The following is a 25747-nucleotide window of genomic DNA, read 5'->3' as shown; positions in this document are numbered from 1 at the left end:
AGAACAAATTAAAAATTCCCAGTTAAATTCCAAGTTAGAAATTCTGTAAATCAAAGGAGAGATTCATAAAATTTTAAGTATGAAAATTGTTGAACTAATAAATAAAACCAAGAACTGGTTTTATGAAAACACCAATAAAATAGATAAAGCTTTGGTAAATTTGATTTTAAAAAGAAACAGAAAATTAAATTACCAATACCAAAAAACATGAAAAGGGTGAATTCACTATCAATGGAAAGGAAATTAAAGCAATAATTAACAGTCATTTTGCTCAACTGTATACCAATAAATCTGATAATCGTCCTGAAATGGATGAATATTATACACACACACACACACACACACACACTCACATGTAGACATACATAAATATAGATATTGATATATAGATATCTATTTATATATCCATATATATGCATATGTATATTTGTGTATATATGTGTCTGTGTATATGTATATATATATATGTGTATGTATATATATATATATATTTATGTATATATGCGTATATATATGAGTGTATATATATATATGGATATATATATATCCATATATATATATATATGGATATATATATATACATATGTGTGTGTGTGTGTGTATATATATATATATGTATATATATATATATATATATACATGCAATCTAGATTAACAAAATAGAAAATAAAATAAGTAACTCATTTTTAAAAAAGTAATTGAACAGTTCATTAACGAACATCCTAAGAAAAAATTTCCAGGGCCAAATAGATTTAAAATTGAATTCTAACAAACATTTAATGAACTATTAATTCCAATACCACATAAACCATTTAGGAAAACAGGTGAAGAAGTCCCATCAAATTCTTTTCATGATACATATATGTTACTGATACCTAAAACAGGAAGAATCAAAACAGAACAACAAATTATAGACCAATTTCCCTAATGAATAAGATGCGTAGATTTTAAATAAATTATTAGCAAAGAGATTACAACAATTTATCATCAGGATAATACACCATGAACAGGTGGGGTTTACATCAGGAACACAGGGCTGGTTCAATATTAGGAAAACTATCAGCATTATTGACCACAGCAGTAACAAAATTAACAGAAATCTTAATTATTTTAATGGAGACAGCAAAAGCTTTTGACAAAATATTGCACCCATTCCTATTAAAAACACTAGAGAGCACAGAAATAAAAGGAGATCTTAAAGTGATAAATAGTATTTCTCTAAAACTACCAGCAAGCATTATGTATAATGGGGATAAGACAAAATCATTCTCAACAAGATCATTGGTGAAAAAAGGATGCCCGTTGTCACTCATATTATTCAATGTTATACTAGAAGTGCTAGCTTTAGCAATAAGAAAACAAAGCAAAATTGAAAGAAATAAATAGGCAATGAGGAAACAAAACTATCAGTCTTTGCAGATGATATGATTACATAATGAGAGAATCCTAGAGAATTAACTAAAAAAATTGACACAATTAACAACTCCAGCAAATTTGCAGGATATAAAATAAACCCATATAAATCATTAGTATTTGTTCATATTAACAAAAAAGCCCAGTAGTAAGAGACACAAAGAGAAATTCCATTTAAAACAACTTTGGATAATATAAAATATTTTGGAGCCTGCTGCCACGACAAAGCCAGGAACTATATGAACAGAATTATAGAATAGTTTTCACAGAAAGTCAGATCTAAACAACTGGAAAAACATATCAGTTACTCATGTGTAGGTCAAAGTAATATAATAAAAATGATAATTCTCCTTAAAATTTATTTACTTTTTCAGTTCCATACTAATCAAATCACCAAGACATTTTTTAAGAAAGCTAGAAAAATAATTTAAAACTTCATCTGAAACAATAAAAGCTCAAGAATATCAAGGGAATTAATTAAAAACAGGCAAAGAAAGGTGGCCTATCTGTCAGATCTAAAACTGTATTATAAATGGCAATGATCAAAACTATTTGGGACTGGCTAAGAAACAGAATTGTGGATTAAGTTGAATAGCATAGGTACACAAGACACAGTGGTCAATGACTATAGTAATCTACAGTTTCATAAACCCAAGGACTCCAGTATATTTTTCATATTTGACAAAAAGTTTTTAGAAACTGGAAAATAGAATGGCAGAAACTAGGCATAGATCAAAAATTCACAACCTATATCAAGATAAGTTCAAAATAGGTACATGATTCAGACATAAAGGGTGATGTCATAAGCCAATTAGGCCACCAAGGAATAGTTTACCTATCAGATTTATGGAGAAGGAAAGAATTTGTGACTAAATGAGCTCCACCAAATGGTGGAGCAGGCAAACACCAATACCAGGACCCCTAAGTCCCTCAGTGAGGGTGGGGAAACTGGTGAAAACAAGCTTGGAAAACCACCAGGTGCCTCAGTATTCTACAGAAACCAGGTCTCCCAGTGCCTCAGCACTGGGGAAGGAGAACTCCAAGAAGCCACAGGTGGATAAACATCCTGCAATATTCATCTGAAAGGAGATGAAGAAAGTGAAAGGAAGTAAAGGCCCAGGTGAACAGGAAGTCTCCAGGGACCACACTACACAATCCTACCTGTACAGTTCCTGCCTTGCTGATTCAAGCCCAACACCTGGTAAGCTGCCAGAACCCTACAGCCTCCAACTGCCCACATCGGAGGCCCCAACACACAAAGCCAGTGACCAAGACCTAGGCTCCCAACACAAGAAGATTGGGTCAGTGCCCTCTGCTCCCCAGTAAGAGAGCTCGATATCTTTAAAGGCCAGAAAATAAGCAAATATCATGAGCAAAAAGAAACATACCATAGAATCTTATTAAGAGAACAATGAAGATCAAGGCAGAAATTCTGAAGAAGACAACATTGTCAACAAACCCACATCTGCAACCTCAAAAGGGAATATGAACTGGCCTGAAGCCCAAAAAAACATCTTAGAAGAGCTCAAGAAAGATTTTAAAAGTCAAATGAGAGAGTTAGAAGAAAAAAATGGGAAAAGAAATGAGAGATATGCAAGAGAGAGTCAATAGCTTAGAAAAGGAAGGACAACAATTAACTGCAGAAACCAAGTCCTTAAAAAATACAACCTGCCAACTGGAAAAAGAAAAGTATACTGAAGAAAACAAGTCCCTAACAAAATCAATTGGCCAACTGGGAAAAAAATGTACACTGAAGAATACAAGTCCCTAAAAAAATACCATTGGCCAAATGGGGAAGAAGGCACAAAATTTAATAAAAGAAAACAATTTGTTAAAAATTAGAGTTGGAAAATAGAAGCTAATGACTCCATGAGAGAGCAAGAAGTAGTCAAATAGAAACAAAAGAATGAGAAAATAGATGAAAATCTAAAATATCTCATTCCTAAAACAACTGACCTGGAAAATTGATCCAGGAGAGACAATTTAAAAATTATTGGTCTACTTGAAAATCACAATGAAGAAAAGAGCCTAGACAATATCTTTCAGGAAATCATAAAGGAAAACTGCCCTAAGGTCCTAGAACCAGAGGTTAAAATATCCATAGAAAGAATCCACCAATCACCTCCTAAAAGAGATGCCAAATTGAAAACTCCAAGTAGCCAAATTCCAAAATTACAGAGTCAAAGAGAAAATACTGCAAGTAGCCAGAAAGAAACAATTTGAATATTATGGAGTCACAGTCAGGAATACTCAGGACCTTGCAGCTTCTACATTAAAAGACTGTAGGGTGTGGAACATGCTATTCCATAAGGCAAAGAAGCTTGGATTACAATCAACGATCAACTACCCTGCAAAAATGAGTACGATATTTCAGGGGAGGAGATGGATATTCAACAAAGTAGGGGACTTCCAAACTTTCCTGACAAAAAGACCAGGGCTCAACAAAAAATTTGATCTTCAAATACAAGACTCAAGAGAGGTATAAAAAGGTAAATGGGACAGAAAGAGACTATATGTTGTTAATAAGGGCAAACTGTTACATCCCTACAAGGGAATATGACACTTGTAACTCTTTAGAACTCTGTTGTTATTACACCATGTTAAAGGAATATACATAAAGGGGGTGGATATAAGTTGACTTTCATGTAATGATTAAAAAAAAATCTAATAAAGTGGGTTAAATATATCCAAGTAAGTGGATTAATGTAATCTAAGAAAATGTACTGAGACAAAAGGAAAGGAGGCACAGACAAAGGTAACTTACATTAAAGGTAAAGGCACAAAACCCTATTACAGTAGAGGGAGGGAGATAGTATTGTTTGAACCTCATTCTCATAAGATTTGGTTCAAGAAGGGAATAACATAATCAGTTAGATATAGAAATCTAACTTGCCCTATAGGCAGTAGGAGGGAAAAGAGGAAAGAAAAGGGAGAGGGGATAGAAGGGAGGGAAGAAGTGGTAAGGGTAAAGGGGAAGAAAAGGGAGAGGGCTAATAGAAGGGAGGTAGGACTGATGGGCAGTGGTCAAAAGCAAAACACTAGTGAGGAGGGGAAAGGAGAAAGGAGAAAGAAAAGCAAAAACAGGGGTGGAGGAAGGATGGAGAGAAAGACACAGAAAGTAATCATAACTGTGAATGTGAATGGGATGAACTCTCCCATAAAATGGAAACAGATAGCAGAATGATTTAAAAACCATAATCCTACAATATGCTGTTTACAGGAACACATTTGAAACAGAGGGACACAAATAGGGTAAAGGTAAAAGGCTGGAACAGAATATATTATGCTTCAGCTAAAGTAAAACAAACAATCAAAAAATATAAACAATAACAAAAGAGGTAGCTATCCTGATCTCAGACAAAGCAAAAGCAAAAACAGATCTTATTAAAGTAGATAAGAAAAGAAACAACATTCTCCTAAAAGGCACCATATACAATGAAGTAATATATTTTTTCTTTTTAAATTACTTTATTTTTAGCTTTCAAAATTCATTTCCACAAGATTTTGAGTTCCAAATTTTCTCCCCATCTCATCCCTCCCCCACGCCCCAAGATGGTATGCATTCTGCCCTTCCTTCTGTCTCTCCCTCCCTTCTCTTATTACCTTCCCCTTCAATTTTCATGTAGGGCAGGATAGATTTCTATACCCTACTTTCCATATATCTAATTTCCCACCTGCATGTGAAAGCAATTATTTTTTAACTTTTGTTTTTAAAACTTTGGGTTCCAAATTTTCTACCTTCCTCCCTCCCCACAGACCCTCATTGAGAAGGAAAGCAACTTGATACAGGTTATACTTATGCAGTCATGCAAAACGCTTCCATAGCAGTCATGTTGTGAAAAACTAACTATATTTCCCTTCATCCTATCCCACCCCCATTTATTCTATTCTCTCTTTCGACCCTGTCCCTCCTTAGAAGTGTTTGCTTCTGATTACCCCCTTCCCCAATCTGCCCTCCCCTCTATCATCCCCCCCTCTCTCTTGTACCCTTCCCCCCCCATTTTCCTGTAGGGTAAGATAGATTTCCATACCCAATTGAGTATGTATGTTATTTTCTTCTTAAGCGAAATTTCATGAGAATAAGATTCCCTCATTCCCTCTCACCTTGCCCCACTTCCCCCCCACTGTTTAAGCCTTTCTTGTCTGTTTTATGTGAGATAATTTACCCCATTCTACCTCTCCCTTTCCGCTTCTCTCCATATAATCTTCTCTCACCCTTTAATTTTTATTGTCCAGATATCACCTCTTCATCTTCAACTCACCCACTGCCCTCTATTTCTCTATTTCTCTATCTATCTCTACATATAAATTTTTCCCCTCCAACTACTCTAATGCTGACAAAGGACTCATGAGTTACAAATATCATCTTTCCATGCAGAATGTGAACAGTTCAACCTTGATAAGTCTCTTATGATTTCTCTTTTCTGTTTACCTTGAGTCTTATATCTGAAAGTCAAATTTTCTATTCAGCTCTGGTCTTTTCATAAAGAATGCTTGAAAGTCCTCTGTTACTGGATGTCCATTTTCCCCCTGAATAATTATGCTCAGTTTTGCTGGGTAGGTGATTCTTAGTTGTCATCCTATCTCCTTTGCCCTCTGGAATATTATATTCCAAGCCCTGTGGTCCCTTAATGTAGAAGCTGCTAAATCTTGTTTTATCCTGATTGTTTTTCTACAATACTTAAATAATTTTTTTTTGTGGCTGCTTGCAATATTTTCTCCTTGACCTGGGAACTCTGGAATTTGGCTACAATATTCCTGGGACTTTTCCTTTGGGCATCTCTTCCAGGAGGTGATCGGTGAATTCTTTCCATTTCTATTTTGCCCTCTGGTTCTAAAATATCAGGGCAGTTTTCCTGGATAATTTCTTAAAAGATGATGTCTAGGCTCTTTTTTTGATCCTGGCTTCCAGATAGTCCAATAATTTTTACATTCTCTCTCCTGGATCTATTTTCTATGTCAGTTGTGTTTCCAATGAGATATTTCATATTGTTTTCTATTTTTTCATTCTTTTAGATTTGTTTTACAGTGTCTTGATTTTTCATAAAGTCAATGGCTTCCAATTGCTCCATTCTAGTTTTTAAGGAAGTATTTTCTTCAGTAAGCTTTTGGACTTCCTTTTCCAGTTGGCCAATTTTGTTTTTTAAGGCATTCTTCTCCTCACTCACTTTTTAGACCTCTTTTGTCATTTGGGTCAGGCTATTTTTTAATGTGTTATTTTCTTGAGTATTTTTGGGAGTCTCTTTAAGCAAGCTGTTGACTTGTTTTTTCATGTTTTTCTTGTATTACTCTCAGCTTTTTCTCCACTTCTTTTACTTAGTTCTCAAAATCCTTTTTGAGCTCTTCCATGGCCTGGGGCCAATTCATGTTTTTCTTAGAGGCTTTGGATACAGGAGCTTTGACTTTGCTGTCTTCTTATTGTATGTTTTGATCTTCTTTGTCATCAAAGAAAGATTTTAAAGTCTGACTTTTTTTGCACAGCTTGCTCAGGATCCCAGGCAATTACTTGAGTTATAAACTCTTTGTTAAGGTAGGGGTCTGCTTCTAGTGTGGAGAATGTACTGTCCCAAGCTTTGGGAGTTCTGTGCAGCTGTTTACAGAGATACTTCTTGTGACCTGTAAATTTTAAGTTCTTCCAAGGTGCAATGATCAAAGGTGAGGTGTTTACTCTTTTCTTGGCCTGTGTTCACATCTATGAGTGTCCACAAGCACTGTTTTCTGTCTTGCAACTGTGAGAAGGATTTCTTTCCCACTACCATGCAAGCACTGCTTCTCACCCCAGGACTGCCACCCAGAACTGTGACCCAGATCCAAAGATAGGCAAAGCAAGAGAATCCTGCACCAGCAAAGAGATCCCTGCAATCCCTCTCTCATCAGCCACTCAATTCCCTGTCAATCTGTGGGCCTGAAGCTTTGGAAGCAGCTGCATGCACGGGTACTGGGCTGGGACCAAGTTTTTCTCTTACCACAGTCACAGACTTTATCTATTGACCTTCAAAGTTATCTTTGGAGTTCATGAGTTAAGAAGTCTGGAAACCACCACACCTCCCCATGATTCAGTCCTCTGAGGCCTGCTCCAGTTTCGCTGAGGCCTGCACACCTACACCAAACTGCATTCCTCTCCCAGCCCAGAGCAATATACCTTTCCAACCAAACATCCAAGTTGCCTTGGGCTGGAAATTTGTTTCACTCTGTCTTTTTGTGGGTTCTGCTGTTTTAGATTTTGTTTAGAGCCATTTTTTTACAGGTATTTGGAGGGGTTTGGGGGAGAGTTCAAGTGAGTCATTGCTTTTACTCTGCCATCTTGGCTCCGCTGAAGTAATATTATTACTAAACATATATGCACCAAATGGTATAGCATCCACATTCTTAAAAGAGATGTTCAGGGAGTTATAGGAAGAAATAGACAACAAAAATATATTAGTGGGAGACCTGAACCTCCCCATTTCTGAACTAGATAAATCTAAACACAAAATAAACAAGAAAGAAGTTAAGGAGGGGAATTGAATATTAGAAAAGTTAGGTATGATAGATCTCTGGAGAAAATTGAATGAGGGTAGAGAGGAATATATATATTTTTTTCTTGGTGGTATATGTCACATACACAAAAAATGACCATATACCTCACAATCCAATGCAGAAAGGTAGAAACATTAAATGCATCCTTTTCATATCATAATGAAATAAAATTATATGTAATAAAAGGCCATGGAAAAATAGACTAAAAAAAATTGAAGCTAAATAATCTAATCCTAAAAAATGATTGGGTCAAACAACAGATCATAGTTTTTTTTTTTAATGTTAAATGAAAAAGGTTTTGAAAAACAAAACCAATGCCACCAAGATTAGAAGGAAAGCATAAAGCTGAGAAACAATTTTTACTGCCAGTGTTTCTGAGAAAAGTCTTATTTCTCAAATACATAGAGAACCGAATGAAATGTATAAAAATACAAGTCATTCTCCAAGTAATAAATGGTCAAAAGATATGAACAGGCAGTTTTCAGATGAAATTAAAACTATCTATAGTTATATGAAAATATTCTTCAAATCACTATTGATTAGAGAAATACAAGTTCAAACAACTCTGAGATACCACATCACATCTATCAAATTGGTAAAGCTGAAAAAAAAGAGCAAAATGATAAATTGGAACACTAATGCCTTGTTAGTGGGGTTGTGAAGTGATCAACCATTCTGGAGAGCAATTTGGAACTATGTCCAAAAGGCTATAAAACTGTGCATATCCTTTGACCCAGCAATATCACTACCAGGTCTGTATCTCTAAAAGTTCATAAAAAAAGTAGAAAAGGAGCCACATATACAAAATTATTTATAGCAGCTTGTTTTGTGGTGGCCAAGAACTGGAAATTGAGGGGATGCCCATCAATTGGGGAATGACTGAACAAGTTATGGTATGTAAATATAATGACATACTGTTTTTCAAAAAAAAAATTGAGCAAGCTGATTTAAGCAAAAAATATGAAAACCTAGAAAGGCTTACAAGACCAGATGCTGAGTGAATTGAACAAGATCAGGTAAATATTGTACACATCAATAGTGACATTGGGCGATGATAAACTATGATAGACCTACATCTTGTCAGGAATACTGTCACCAAAGACAATTTGCAAAGACTAATGAAGGAAAATGTTATCCACATCCAGAAAAAGAAGTATGGAGTCTGAATGGAGATCAAAGGATAATATTTTAACTTTTTTGTTTTGTTTTGTTTTTCTTTCTTGTGATTTTCCCCCTTTGTTCTGATTCTTCTTTCACAACATGAGTAATATGGAATTATTTTAACATGATTATGCACGTATAACATTTATTAGATTGCTTGCTATGTTGAGGAGATGGGGAGGAAGGCAGGGAGGGAGAAAAATTTGGAGCTTGAAATCTTACAGAAATTAATATTGAAAACTAATTTTATGTATAATTGGAAAAATTAAATATTATTAATTGTAAATGAAAATATCATTTATTATAAATGCATCAATCATATCTTCAAATTCTTCAAGTATTTGCGATGCAATTTATTTTGAATAAAATGTCTGAGAACATTTGGAGTTGGTAAAGTGTATTATTACTATTATCTTGCTTAACTAAGTTTTGATTCCTTCTTTATAATCAGGATATTTCATATCTGACTTTTCAACTCAAAAAAACCCATTTATTAATCACTTACTAAGCACAAAATTGAGCTAGGCTCATAAGAACAGATAAAAACATCTTAATCTTAAAATTCACATTCTACCAGAGAATATAATGTGAGCAGATAAAAAAAATAAAGAAAGAAAAATAATTTGCTTGTAGGAGAACACCATAAAGTAGGTGGAAGAGGTATACTTGGTAGAAAACATGAGAGCAACACTCTTTATTTGCATATATTGAAGATATTTATATATGTGTTTTTGTTTCCTGTACACTTTGGAATATCAAATTAATTAAGCCAATTTATTCCATCATAAATGACCTAAACAACATATATTGAGGCTGTGTTCTAATCAGCAAACAAATGTATATTTTCTCCAAATAAACAGTTTTTCTTTTTCTCTCAATTTAAAAAAAAAGAATTAGAATGAGTAAGACCATAAGTTTGTTGTTTTTTCAAATTTTCACTTCCATTATATCTTAAGTACAAATTACCTTATCTTTTTAAATTGAATTATTTAATGGACTTATTTGAACATATATTTCACTTTATCAATACATATTTCAACTCCTCTATAAGCTAGTAGATGGCCTTCAAAATATGCTGTGACAAAAATTTTAACATTTACCATTCCATGTCTACCCTAGACAGAATCCCTCTGCACTTACTAAAATTGATCCTTGAACAGCATAGACAATCTTTTTTTCTGAGACATACTATAAACATTCACTACTGTGTCACTTCACCATCATAGGAAGGCAATGGAGTAAGATTTTGTGGTTTAAAGTGTTCCTATTACTCATAATTTAATACATTGCCATGAGCGCCTGCATCCTTGGCTGTGGTCTGATGCCTGCAGAGTGTGAAGAGAGAAAGAATCATGGGCCAGGTGGAAGATGTGAAGAACAAACTTTGTGTATTGATCTGAGGGCTCAGGCTTATATAGTACTGGATCAAACAATAGTGACATTATTTTCCATGAAAAGCACAAACCTAATTAAGTTATTTCCTTACTTCCTTGTACCTTGTCTGTTACTTTCTTTCCTGCGTCCTGTCCTGTACCCTATCTGTTTCCTCCCTTCCTGCATCCTGTTCTCAAGAGATGGAATAGGGGGGTGGTGAACCAACATCCTGAGTTTCACAGCTGCCGGGCTTAGTACAAACTACAGGTAAGACCCAGCCCTCCAACTCCCCAGAGCCGTCCCTCTACAATACATCTTAAATCTCACAATATCCTTTGTATATATGTAGCATTTGGAGTATAAAAGTGAGTCAGTTTTGTCTTTTATATAATCCTCTTCATTTTTGTAATATTAACTTAAAACAGCCTCTGCACACCTCTCATCCAGTAGAGAAAACACAAACAACTCAAGGTCAACTAAAGAATGAAAAATCTACTTTTAGATTTCTTAAATAACAACTATCCTGCAAGTACTTGTATAGTTCACATGATGAGTAACAGGACTGCCAAAGATTGGGCCCCTTGTAAGTGACATTATATTTGTGTGTACACTTCTCAGACACTGTCTCTTTAATTCCCAGCTTATCCCTTCTTTAGTGGTTCCTCTGGACAGTTATTCCCTTAGTGGTCTTCTGTTCTGGCTTTTTATTTTGTCCCTCTATTCCCCTACTAGTGATCCTTATCATCACTGTGCATCTCTATTTCCAGATTTGTCACTGTCATGGCTCTACTGTGATTTCTGTTCAAGGGAGCTTTTCTGAATGCTGTTCATATTTCTGCTTTTCCACTTTTTAAATCCTTACTTTATTGCTCTCTACTATGGAATTTGTTGTACAACTATTTCAGGATGAAATAATCAGAATCGCCAAGCTCCCAGGATATTTGACACTGTCCAGATCTCACAAATTTGAAGCCAGAATGCTTCTGCAATACTAAAAATGTTTTTTTTTCTCTTCCTTTAGAGTCCAATACACTTACCTTATACAGAAAGGATTCTCTCCAATAACTATGGGAACCTCTTACTATTCAGGTACAAACAAGGCAACTCTCTATTCCACTCTGGGACATTATATGTCTCAGCACAGGAGCAATATGCCTCCCATTGGGTTAGTACCTCACACTGAGGCCTAAGATTCTGAGAAATCCCATTTGTTCCCTCCCTTTTTTGTCTTTCTCTTCTAAGTACCCTATAATAAAGTGCTAAGTGATACAAATTAAACTAGGGGCTACCACCAAAAAGCACTTAGAACACTTGTAAAGAGATGGATTGAGTTATTACCTATTCTCAGTACTTTATACCAATAACACCCAAGGAGGGACACATGTGTAAATCTTCTATCTAACCTCTAGTTAAATATATTCATAGTTTATAACACTGAGATCTTGTTAAATGTAAAGTGATCAGAACTTGTGAATTGTCAAAAAAAACCCAAAAACTAAAATGTTGATTAAATAATTCAGATTCATCTTACAGATGATTACTTTAAGATGTAATGAATAAATATTCCAACTAATATGATTCACTTATAAAAAACACCCCTTTGCTAGTAGGAATATCAGAATAGGAGCAAATATTTTTTAATAAGATATTTCTATACAAATAAGGGAAAGGTGATAGATTTAAACAAGGGGGTGGTTTATCCAAGGAAAACCAAGTAAAAATTTGCATACTTCTTATGACTCCCCTGTAAAGGAGAAATAGACACTCTGCCATTCAGTATCATCTCCTATTCCTCTACCATACTTCCTTTATTTATGACTATTATGCTTGGAAAAAAAAAAAGTAAAAGAGCATTTAACCAGTATTCTGATATAGTTTTTAGAGTATTAATGCATAACCATTTGTTTTTTTCTGGTAAATCTGTACACACTTCCATGATACATCCAGATTCTCCCACAGCATAAACTATTTTTTAGAATTATTTCTAGATGTGAAAGTCACTGCAAGATTCATGACCTGACTGTTGGATTCAAGCATGACTTTCTGAAGGGGCCAGGCACTGAGTTACAAAATATTTATATATTTTACAAGTATAAATATTTCAGCATGTCACAGGTGCTATGATCTCCTGTCAAGTAACTACTATATTTATTTAAAATATAGTGTCAACAGAATTATACACATCAGATCCTTTCCTCACCCAGCAGCTTCCCATAAAGCTATAAAGAATCATGGCATGTTTTTCCTTTTCCAATAATAAACAGTTCAAGATAAAATAAATGTCACTGTATAGTTGAAGAACAACAACCCATATGGACTCCTTGCTGTTCCCTGCACATGATATTCCATCTCCTGACTCCAAGAATTTTAACTGCCTGTCTCCTGTTCTTGAAATTTTCTCCATTCTCCACTCCACTTCCTTGTTCTCTTAGTTTCTTTCAAGTCTCAATTAAAGTTTCATTTTCTACAAGAACCATTTTCAAAGCATATTACTACACTCTATGGAGACATAAATACAGCAGGGTTTGTCCCCACTTGTAAGAAACTCATCCCAGACAGAGGGTAAAGAATCGGTGTTGGGAAAGAAACACACTCCAATTTGGGATTCAGCTGTCAAGATTATATGCCATATAAATGGGCTATATTGAGAACAGGTACTTGGTGTGAGATGTACATCTAATCAAATCTATGTATGGTGAGAAATCATACAGGATACCTTATTAATATGAGATTTGAGTGAAGCTTAAGTAGGGGAGTTTCTTTATGAGGACCACAGACTGGTAGAATGATCTAACATTAACTAATGATTCTACATGACAGCATCTTCCTTCCTTTTTTCCTCCTTTCTTTCTTCTTGAGATATTGCTTTGGTAGGTATCAATTTTACTTATAATAAATGAAAGTAAAGAAAATTTGCCACAAGATGCTGAAAATGTCATATTCAAAAATATGAAATAAATCTGTCATCAAATTATTGACTTTATTAAAGCGTTAGAGTATGACTTTCTCAGTGGCATGTTTTATTTAGAAATTTGACTTTAGTTATTTAAGCTCATGCAAGTAAAAAAAATAATTGGCAAAACATATGGTAATAGACAGGTTTCACTGGCATGTAACAAAGCATTTTTAGGTTCAGCTATTCTAAAAAGCATAAAGGAAGAGAGACTAATCTATGTTAATGTAATGTGTCATCTAGAAAGAAACAATCACAGAGATGGTGATTTATTGAGATTAACAGATAAAGCACTCTAAAAAAGAATAAAGGGAGATTGATATTTATGTTTAGATAGTTGATGTCAAATGCATAAATCTGTATATAATCTAAACATTTCTTCATTTAGTTTGTCTAAAATAGTGTATTAGTTTTAGCATTAACTGGATATTTCACACATTTATAAATGTCAAAATATTTTTGATGTGCTTTCTCACTAAATATATATCCAAAGTCAAAAGTTTAATTAAAACACCAAAAAGAGCAGAATTCCTAACATTTAGCATGGACTAGTTTCTGAAATATAGATTGAGAATTGACACAGGGCTAGATGTTTTTAGGATTAAATACAGCATAATGGAAAAAAAGCTAAATCTGGAATAAAAGAGATTTTTAATCCTAAAAACACTAAATAAAATTAATACTGTATATTTTCATAAGATAAGCACAGTTATCATCCACTTTAGGGCATGTCTAAAGTATTAGGAAGATTTTTTTCATATTTAGCTTTACTTAGAGTAGAGAATCAATGCTTTAAATATTGATTGTTTGAACTGGAATTTAATGTAACTTTAGCTCAAATTCCAAATTTAATTTCAGTTTTTGTTTTCCTTTTGATATTTACAAAGACAATTGCAGAACAGTTAGAAAACCATAAAAATTGGAATCTTTGCATTATGTATCATACTCCCAAGCTAGTAGGCACGTAACCATATTGAATCAGCTTTCAGAGTCTTTCACTATCAAATCAAGAAGAGATAGAGAAGATGTATTTTGGTTTCGATTAAAACTCTTAAACTTTATTGAGATTACTTTTTTTTTTTAAAGCACAAGTAGGCTGATAAGGAAGGAAATGATGTTCAACTCTCTTGTAAACTGCTTTTATTCAATGTTATTCATTAACAAGCCTGAAAACATTTTCACCTAATGTTTCTTGGATTCATATGTTCTTTTCATTTTCTTTGGCTATATTCTCCTTAATTTATGGATTACCACATCATTCTTCTAATAATTCTCCTTATCTCCATAATCTCATATCCTAATCCATTTATAATCCTGTACTGCTCTCCTTCCTTCATCTCTTGGATCCAAAACATTATTAAATACTACAATTCTTCCTACAAATTATCTCTTGGATTTCTTCTTTCTTCTCACAAAATCATAGAATCGCAAAGATGGAAGAAACGTCAGTGGAATTGGACAAATGACTCCACAGCTTTCCTCAGTCTATAAATCTATAGACCTACTGTCCTAGGGAAGAGGGGACAAATTACTATTTGGGAGGAGAAAAATGAAATATCACTCCTCTGGTGTAGGAATATTAATATGATCTAGGCATATGAGTGGAAAGAAGACAACAAAATCAATATACACTGAGGTAGGATTACCAGGCCTTGAGAACTTATTAGATAAAACAAATGAGATTTAAAATGAGCAGGAAATTTTGAACCTATGTGCCCTTAAATGAAAGTTTGAATCAGGCTATATTTAATGGAGACACTTATTTCAGACTTGCCCTAAAAATTCATGAAAATGGAATTATCAATTTTCTTCTAGAAATCTTTACATGGATATCACATCAGAAGAGAAGACTCAATGTATTCAAAACAGGACTCATTCACTATCCCACTAAATTCAACACAACATTAACTAAACATGCTATTTCCTGCTCTCTTGTCTTTGCATGGGATGTCCTCCAAGCCTGCATTAACTTCACTTCTCACCTATATTTGTTGCAATATCTAGTAACCTCCCAGGCTCTTTCTGGACTTGTTTTGCATGAAATCTTCCCTGATCTCCTCCCTTTTTTTTTATCTTGCCCTCCTGAAATTGTCTGGCGTTACTTATGTAACATTTTATGATGTCTTTTTAAATTCTTATTTTTTAATTACATGAAAAATAATTCTTAACACTTTTTCTTGGAGTATACAATTATCTCCTTCCCTGCCTTTCCCCCTCGTTGAGAAAGAAAGAAATTTGATGTAGATTATACATGTGCAGTCATGTAAAACATTCCCAAATAAGACATATTATGAAAAAAAAATACACAGCAACAACAACAAAAAGAAAAAAAAAAACAGGAAAAAAAGTATGCTTTGATCCACATCCAGATTCTGTCAGAGCTGTAGAGCATTTGTCATCTTAAGTTCTTCACAAATAGTCTTGTTTCTTTTTATTGCTGAGAATAACCAAGTAGCTCACAGTTGATCATCATACAATATTTCTGCTACTATGTGCAATGTTCTCCTGCTTCTACCTTTTCACTTTGAATCAGTTCATATATCTCTTTCTAAGTTTTTTTTTCTGAAAATATTACGTTCATCATTTCTTGTAACTTAATAGTATCCCATCACAATTATATACCACAATTTTTCAACCATTCCTTGACACATGTGCATCACCTCAATTTCCAATTCTTTGTCACCAGAAAAAGAGCTGTCACACATATTTTTGTATGTGTGAGTCCTCTTCCTTTTCTTAAAAAAATCTCTTTTGGGATATAGACTTAGTGTAGTGGTATTGCTGGGTTAAAGGGTATGCATAGTTCTATTACCCTTTGGGCATAGTTGCAAATTGCTTTCCAGAAATGCTTGGATCAGTTCACAACTCCAATAAGTGTGTATTAGTTTCCCATTTTTCCCACATTACAACCAATATTTGTTATTTTCCTTTTTTTTAATCATCTTAAACAATCTGATAAAAGTGAGGTGGTGACTCAGAGTTGGTTTAATTTCCTTTTCTCTAATTAATAGTAATTGGCCTTGATTTCTTTATTTGAAAACTGTCTGTTGGGAGTGAAAGAAGGATGTCCATTATTGCCACTGTTGTTCAATATCATGCTGGAAAAGTTAGCATTAGCAATAAGAGAAGAAAAAGAAAATGAAGGTATTAGAATAGGCAAAGAAGAAACAAAGCTATCACTCTTTGCAGATGACATGATGATATACTTAGAAAATCCTAGAGAATCAAATAAAAAACTACTTGAAAAAATAAACAACTTTAGCAAAGTTGCAGGCTATAAAATAAACCCACATAAATCATCAGCATTTCTATATATTACCAACAAAGCCCAACAACAAAGATAGAAATAGAAATTCCATTTAAACTTACTATAGACATTACAAAATATTTAGGAGTCTACCTCCTGAAACAAACCCATGAACTCTATGAACAGAATTACAAAATATTTTTCACACAAATAAAGTCAGATCTAAAAAATTGGAAAAACATCAGTTGTTCATGGGTAGCCTGAGCTAACACAATAAAAATTTACTTATTCTTTGCCATACCAATCAAACTACCAAAAAATTATGTTATAGAGTTAGAAAAAATAATAACAAGATTCATTTGGAAGAACAAAAGGTCCAGAATGTAAAAGGAACTAATGAAAAGCAATGCAGGGGAAGTGGCCTGGTATTCCAGATCTTAAATTGTATTATAAAGCAACAATCATCAAAACTGCTTGATATTGGCTAAGAAATAGAGTGGTGGATCAGTGCAATAGGTTAAATATGCAAGACACAAGAGTCAACGACTGTAGTAATCTAATATTTGATAAACCCAAAGACCCCAGCTTCTGGGATAAGAACTCACTCTTTGAAAAAAAAAATGGGAAAACTGGAAAAAAGTATGGCAGAAACTAGGCATAGACCAAAATCTCACAGCATATACCAAAATAAAGTTAAAATGGGTTCATGATTTAGATATAAAGGCTGATACTGTAAGCAAACTGGGAGAGCAAGGAATAGTTTACCTATCAGATCTATGGAGAACAGGAGAATTCATGACCAAACAGGAGATAGAGAACATTATGAAAAGCAAAATGGATCATTTTGATTACATTAAATTGAAAAGTTTATCACAAACAAAGCCAATGCAACTAAGATTAGAAGGAAGGTAGAATATTGGGAAAGAATTTTTACAACCAATCTCTCTGAGAAGGACCTCATTTCTAAAAATATATAGAGAATCAAGCTAGATCTATAAGAATACAAGTCATTCCCTAATTGATAAATGGTCAAAGAATATAAACAAGCAGTTCTCAGGCAAAGAAATTAAAGCCATCTATAGTCACACAAAAAAATGCTCTAAATCACTATTGATTAGAGAAATGCGAATCAAAACAACTAGCAGTACCATATCATACCTATGAAATTGGGCAAGATGACAAAGCACGAAAATGATAAATGTTGGAGAAGATGTGGGAAAATTGGAACATTAATGCATTGTTGGTGGAGTTGTGAAATGATCTGACCATTTTGGAGAACAATTTGTAATTATGCCTAAAGGGCTATCAAAATGTGCATACCCTTTGACCCAGCAATAGCACTTCTAGGGTATATCCCAAAGAGACCATGCAAATGGAAAAAAGGACCCACATGTACAAAAATATTAATAGCAGCTCTTTTTGTGGTGGCAAAGAATTGGAAGTTGAGAGGATGCCCATCAATTGGGAAATGGCTGAGCAAATTGTGGTATATGAATGTAATGGAATACTATTGTGCTATAAGAAATGATGAACAGGCTGAGTTCAGAAAAACCTGGAAAGACTTGTATGATCTGATGCTGAGTGAAGTGACCAGAACCAAGAGAATGTTGTACACAATAACAGCCATGCTGTGCAATGACTAAAATTGACAAACTTAACCCTTCCCAGCAATACAAGGATCTAAGATATCTCCAAAGGCCTCATGATGGAAAATGCTATCCACATGCAAAGCAAGACCTAAGGAAGTTGAATTGCTATTTTTTTCTCTTCTGTTGAGTTTTGTTTACTCTTTCTGGTGGTTCCTCCTATTGGTTCTAATTTTTACTTACAACATCACTAACGCGAAAATATGTTTAATAGGATTGTATATGTATAGCTTATATCAGATTGTGTGCTGTCTTGGGAAGGTTGGTGGGGAGGAAGGGAGAGAAAAATTTTAAATTCAAAAGCATATGAAAGTGATTGTTGATAGATCAAAATAAATTAATAAAACATTTTAAAAAACAAAACTGTTCATATACTTTGACCATTTATCAACTGTAGAATGACTTGTATTCTTCCAAATTTGATTCAGTGCTCTATATATTTGAGAAATGAGTCCTTCATCAGAGAAACTCACTATATTTTTACCCAGTATTTTGCTTTCCTTCTAATTTTGGCTGCATTGGTTTTTATTTTGAAAAATGTTTTTAATTTAATATAATCTGAATTATTCTTTTTATATCACATAATATACTCTATAGTTTTTCATAAATTTTTGCCTTAATGATAGAGCTATCAAGTAATCTATTCCATACTCCCCTAATTTGCTTATGGTATCACATTTTGTGTTCAAATCATGTACCCATTTTGAACTTATCTTGGTATATAGAGCGTTGTCATTTTATTGGTTGTTTCCCTGATGTGCTCTTTGAAACACTCATTCTTTAGGATTAGTTGATTTAGTTTCCAAATTAACTTTTAATCTACGCTTTCACTGACCTTTACTCAATGTAATTTTATTGCATTATGATCCAAAAAAGATATTTTAATTATATCTGCTTTTCTGCATTTGGTTGTGTGGGTTTTTTTCCCCTAGTACCTGGTCAGTTTTTCATGGAGGTGACATGCACTGCTGACAAAAAAGGTGCATACCTTTATAATCCTATATACTTTTCTCCAGAGGTGTATCATATTTAACATTCTAAAATTCTCCATATCGTTAACTTCTTACTTGCTTATTTTCTTTTTGTTAGGTTTATCTAGTTCTTTAAGGAGAAAACTGAGATCTCCCACTATTCTAGTTTACTGTCTATTTCTTTCTGTAATTTATTTAGCACTACTTTTATGACTGTGGATGCTACACCATTGGGTGCACGTATTTAGTATTGATATTTCTCATTGACTGTGTTATCTAACAGCAAGATGTAGTTTTCTTGATTATCTCTGTTAATTAAATCTATTTTTGCTATTGCTTTGTCTGATACCATCATCACTATATCTGCTTTTTTATTTTTACTTCAGCTGAAGCATAATAGATTCTGCTCCACCCCTCTACCTTCATTCTGTGTAACTCTTTGTTTCAAGTATGTTTCTTGTAATCAGCACATTGTAAGATTGCAAGTTTTAATCGAGTCTGTTATCAGCTTCTATTTTATGGGTGCATTCATCCCATCATTCCACTCTGTATTTCCTTCTATTCTATTCCTTCTCTTCCTGTCTCTTTTTCTCTCTCTTATAACTATTTTATACATATAGGTCCTTTTCCTTTTTGGGTTTTTTATCATTTTTGTGATAAAGACCTAGTAGTGGTATTGCTAGGTCAAAGGGCATGTATAATTTTATAACCCTTTGGGCATAGTTCCAAATTCTCTAGAGTAGTTGAAACAAGTCACAACTCCACCATTAGCACATTAATATCTCATTTTCCCCACATCAACCCCAATATTTGTAATTTTCCTTTTCTTAGACAATCTAAGAGGTATGAGATAGTACCATAGAGTTGTTTTAATTTTCATATATCCAATCAAGACTGGTTTAGAATATTTTAAGGAAGTATTTTTTTCAGGAATCTTTTGGACTTCCTTTTCCATTCGGCCAATTTTGCTTTTTAGGACATTCTTCCCCGCATAGGCTTTTTGGACCTCTTTTGCCATTTGGGTTAGGCTATTTTTAAAGGTGTTATTTTCTTCAGTATTTTTTTGGGTCTCCTTTAGCAAGCTGTTGACTTGTTTTTCATGATTTTCTTGCATCACTCTCATTTCTCTGCCCAGTTTTTCCTCTACTTCTCTTACTTGCTTCTCAAAATCCCTTTTGAACTCTTCCAAGGCCTGGGACTGATTCATATTTTTCTTGGAGGCTTTGGATGTAGGAGCTTTGACTTTGTTGTCTTCTTCTGGTTGTATGTTTTCATCTTCTTTGTCACCAAAGTAAGATAATATAGTCTGACTCTTTCTGTGAGGTTTGCTCATGATCCCAGTCAATTATTTGAGTTTTAAACTGTTGGTTAAGGTAAGAGTTTGCTTCCAATGTGGAGAATGTACTGTCCCAAGTTTTGAGGGTTTGTACAGCTGTTTTCAGAGATGTTTCTAGGGACCTGTAAATTTTCAGCTCTTCCAAGGTAGTATGATAAGGGGCAAGGTTTTTACTCCATTCCTAGCCTGTTTTGTGGTCTGTGAGTGACCACAAGCAGTCTTTTCTGTCTTGGAACTGTAAAGAGGATTTCCTCTTCCCAGCCACTACAAGCTCTACCATGCTAGCCCTCCTCCTCACCCCAGGACTGCCATTCAGAACTGGGACCCAGATCCAAGCACAGACAAAGCAAGAGATTCCTGCCTCAGCACTGGCCAAGAGATCCCTGAAGTCCCTCTCTGATCAGCCACCTGATTCTCTCTCAGTCTGTGGACTGGAAGATCAGGACGCAGCCATAGCCCCAAGGCCATGCTCCCTGGGGAATTGAGGCTGGGACCTAGCTCCTCTCTCAGTGTAAAAACAGACTTTTCCCACTGACCTTCTCAGTTGTCTTCAGTGTTTGTGGATTGAGTAATCTGGAATTTGCTACAGCTGCCCACGATTCAGTCCTCTGAGGCCTGCTCCAGGTTTGCTGCAGCCTGCCCACCCACGCCACACTGTGCTCCTCTCTTCGCCCAGCAAGATATACCTTTCTGATCAACCATCCAGGCTGTCTTGGGCTGGACATTTGCTTCACTCCGTCTTTTTGTGGGTTCTGCTGCTTTCGAATCTGTTTAGAGCCATTTTTTTTTACAGGTATTTGGAGGGGTTTGGGGGAGAGCTCAAGCAAGTCACTGCTTTCACTCCGCCATCTTGGTTCCACCCTAGTTTAGAATATTTTAATAGAAATATGATATGGATAACTTTGCATCATCTGAAAGCTGTTCATAACTTTTGAATACATATTGAATACATATATATATATATATATATATATATATATATATATAGAAAGAGAGAGAGAGAGAGAGAGAGAGAGAGAGATCAATCGGATAATGATGTATTTTCTTTTTTATAAATTTGACTCAGTTCTCTATATGTTTGAGAAATGAGGTCCTTATCAGAGTAACTTGCTTCAAATTTTTTTCACATTTATGATTGCTGACTATATTTCCCTCAATCCTACTTCACCCATTGTTTATTCTAGTCTCTCTAGCCTTTCTTTTTTTCATTTTGATAAACATTTATTCAGCAACTTTTATTTACAAAGTGATATAGGAATGTAAAGACAGAAATGAAACTGTCCCTACCTTCAAGGACCTTTGCATTCTACAGGGATACACACAGAGTCATAGATTTTAATATTGAAACAAACCATCTAACTCATCTAACCAGACCAGTACTGGTAACAGTTGTTGGTATTCTTATGTGTAATTAACATGTCAACATAAAATGTATTATAACTGTATTATAATCAATATTATTTAAATATAATTAATATAACATGTATATATTCAATAATGTTAATATATGTTAAACATATATATTATAATATATAGCAGTATAATATATAAATGCTAGTTAATATCATTATATAATTAAATTGTCCATTTTCTCTTCTATGCTCCTCTCTGTCCACTAGTTATGAACTCTTTCTTTTTTCTTTTTTTTGAAAATATGAACTTTTAATAACTGCTTTAACAACCTGTTAAGTCATACAGTTACAAAGTACTTAGAAAAAAAAACATGAAATTTCTGTGATTTTTTTGTTGTTGTTAAGAAAGGGGAAGAGGGAGTATTCTTTTATTATATAAAAAATATCTGGCACTTCATTGGGATTCTAGACAAAAGGCCTTCCCCAAATAACCACAAAGAAGTGAACTTGTCCAAAAACAAAACAAAACTACCAGATCTGATCCAATTTTGTGTCAAGGGCCACTTTGTTAGGCTTGATTATATTCAGAATGTGAGGTCTCTAAATAAAGAGAAAATACAAAGACTTCCAGAGACTAAAGTCATTGGCTGATACAGCCGCCAGCTAGGGTCCAAATGACAAGCTCAAAACTGCTCCTGGTTAGACTTCCTATTTTAATTCATTTTTCAATGAGGCACCATAATACCTAACAATCTGAGATCTGATCAGATCTCAAAGCAAAACAAACCCCACCTCATTTTTACTATGATTAAGAGGTTACTAAATTTGCTGGAGTATGTCAGGATTATATTTAGCAAAGTTCAGAATATTTTTAAGTGTTAAAAGAAAAACAAGCACCATTCATCAGTTGAGTTATAAAGATGAGAACTTGACTATTATGAACTGGATTTTAGTTTCTGCTGGATAACTGTACACAGCTGATAAACTATAAATGATACTGTTCTTTTCAGGTTATAAAAATACTAGCTTCTTTCATTTTGATAAACATTTATTCAGCATGTGGATACATTTATAGGCATCTCACTGCTTGAGTCAAGGTTAGGTTTGATAAATGATTAAAGGAAATTCTATTACAGCAGCATGTTTTTTTTTTCTTAAGAAGGGAGGAATACGTTGCCTAATGAAAAACAGTCTATAATTCTGCAACAAGTCAAATGGAGGTATTTTGCTGATGTAAAGTAACAATCTAACTCCCTGCAGGACGGCCATCCTAGTCATAATAAAGCCCTCTGGAAAGTCTCAGGAAGGTCACAGCATTCACCAAAACTGCAATGAGCAGGTAGAGTGAGGGAGCTGACCACTAACACGAGTCATCGGATGTTTGCCTGCTGTAGCAGATGACTCCTGAGGTGGGGAGGCAGTCTCAGGAGCAGGCGGTATGCCTGTAGAGAGAAAGCATTTCACCGAGTAGCAAAATACACCAAATGGCCCTCAACTGAGAGAACTAGTTATCGTTAGACCCATGAGTCTGAGTTTAAAAAAAAATAAAAACTAATCTAGACTGAAACAGGTTGGGAAGTGTCCACTACAGTAAATCACGAGGGAAGAGGTATTTCTGTGGTTAGGTGTAAACTTGTGATAGGCTGGAAGAGGACGTTGAACAGGAGGAGGTGGTGAAGACAGAATGCCAAGAGGAGCACTGCTGACTTGCTTATCTGATGGTCAAACCAGCTTTATTACACACTTTGAAGATCTTCTCGATGGCACTGACATAAGCAGCAGTTCTCAAGTCCAGCCCCAGTTTATACTTCATGGCAGTGCTGTGTAAATTGCCAGGCAGAACGCTCTACTGTATATGCTAACTCGGAGTGTACGATGTCCTTCTCAGACGCTCCTGATATCCTGTTCTGGAATTCTGCTGTGGGTACAACTAGAAAAGCACCACCATGCTTGCCAAACTTTCATTCTAAACTTTCGTGAACAGACATGAGCAGGTGGTAGTTAGAATCCCTTTTATATTTGAATGTCAAAAGGCTGTTGCTGACATAGTTGAGATTTTTCAGCCATTCAAAGTAAGACACAGCCACACCTCCAGCATTTAAGAAGAGATCGGGCACAACCAGAATATTTCTCTACAAGAAAATCTTGTCAGCCTCTGGGGTTGTGGGTCCATTGGCACCTTCAGCAATGATCTTTGCTTTGACTCTGGGTGCACTGGACTTAGTCAACTGTTTCTCTCTGGCAACAGGAATAAGTATGTCACATTCTGCTTCCAAAATGCTTCCCTCATAGGGCTTTGCCTTGGGGAAGCCAATAATTGTTCCATGTGGCAATTTATAATCCTCTAGGTCCCTGGGGTCAATGCCATCTGGATTCCATATGCTGCCCTCAAATTCACTAACACCAACACATTTAGCACCAAAAAGATGTAAGTATCTCATTGAATGAAGGCCCACATTACCAAATCCCTGAACAACAAATGTTCTAACTGCAAATCCTGGAGTCATTCCCAAAAGACTCATGTAAGAAACCTCATTGATGAAGTTTTCAATTCCATGGAAGACACCAAGACGAGTGGCAGAGATACACCCATGGATACCACCTTGACTAATGGGCTTGCCAGTGACACATAATGTCCCATGGTACTGGTATGGGTATCTGCAATCCAAGACCTCTCTCCTTCACCTGTGCTCACGTCAGGAGCAGGAATATCAACACCAGGTCCAATGAATCCCTTTTTTGCTAGTTCCGTGGTAAACCTTCTTGCGATCTTTTCCAACTCATTATCTGAATATTGCTTTGGATTGATTTTAACACCACCTTTGGCTCCTCCAAATGCCACATCAACCACAGCACACTTATAAGTCATCAGAGATGCCAAGGCTTTTACTTCATCCACACTAGTATTGTACTGTAACGGATACCTCCCTTGCAGGGACCCCAGTGCTGGCTGTGCTGCGCCCAGTAGCCCTCTATCACCTTCCAGGAGCCGTTGTCCTTCTTGATGGGGAAGGTGACGCTCAGCACATGGATGCAGGGCTTGATGATGCGCAGAATGCCGCCCACCCAGTAGCGCTTCTGCTCCTCTGTCTCCCGCGAATTCAGGTCCTCCACCCAGCTTGTCCTCCACGATCCTGGAGCCGCGGTCGAAGAAGCCCTCCACCATCTTGAAGAAGTTAAGATTGTCGTCGCCGGCCCCGGCCGCCTCGCTGTAGTGGCGTCGAGGGGCCGGCGGCACGGCGGCGGGCTGGCCCTGGGCCCGCAGGAGCAGGCGGAGACGGCGGGGTCTGCGGCGGCGGCCGAGGTCCCGGCCTGGAACAGCTGTAGCGCTTCCCCCAGGTACCGGAACATGACGGCAGCGGAGGCGGCTCGGGGATGGGGGCGCCTCAGAGACTGGGGTGGTGAGGGGCGGTGGGGCCCGGCGGAAGGGAGCGGCCGCTGAAGCAGAGCTCGCCTTCCTGGCTCGCTGCTTTCTCCTCCCTTCTCGGCGCTCACAGCGTAGTGGGGAGCGAAGGAAGGGCCTATGAGCTCTTTCTCTATCCGTAGTTTTAAAAGATCATTCTTTCCTTGCTTCTCTAATTTGTTTAGGTCCTGTATCCATCTTAGGCTTATTCTGGTACATGTTGTGAGATGGTGGTTTAAAGTTTAGACTCCAGAACTAATTTCCACAAGATTGCTTTCCAGTTTTCCCAAAGATGCAAGGTTCTTAGTAACATGCAGCAATATACTAACGCAGCAATATACTAAGTAAAAATACATATATATTTTATTTTGG

The 25747-nt window shown here is 35.6% G+C and overlaps 1 pseudogene; it reads right to left on the bottom strand.

Moving 5' to 3' along the window:
* Positions 1 to 23608: 23608 nt before the first annotated feature.
* LOC110217992 (glutamate dehydrogenase 1, mitochondrial-like) lies at positions 23609 to 25323 on the bottom strand (annotated as a pseudogene).
* Between the last annotated feature and the right edge of the window lie 424 nt (positions 25324 to 25747).

The sequence above is a fragment of the Phascolarctos cinereus genome, unplaced genomic scaffold, assembly GCF_003287225.1.
Source record: "Phascolarctos cinereus isolate Bilbo 61053 unplaced genomic scaffold, phaCin_HiC Scaffold_4;HRSCAF=312, whole genome shotgun sequence".
In the NCBI taxonomy this organism is placed as follows: domain Eukaryota; kingdom Metazoa; phylum Chordata; class Mammalia; order Diprotodontia; family Phascolarctidae; genus Phascolarctos; species Phascolarctos cinereus.
Note: the sequence above shows the minus strand (reverse complement) of the source record. Positions and strands in the feature narration are given on the sequence as shown.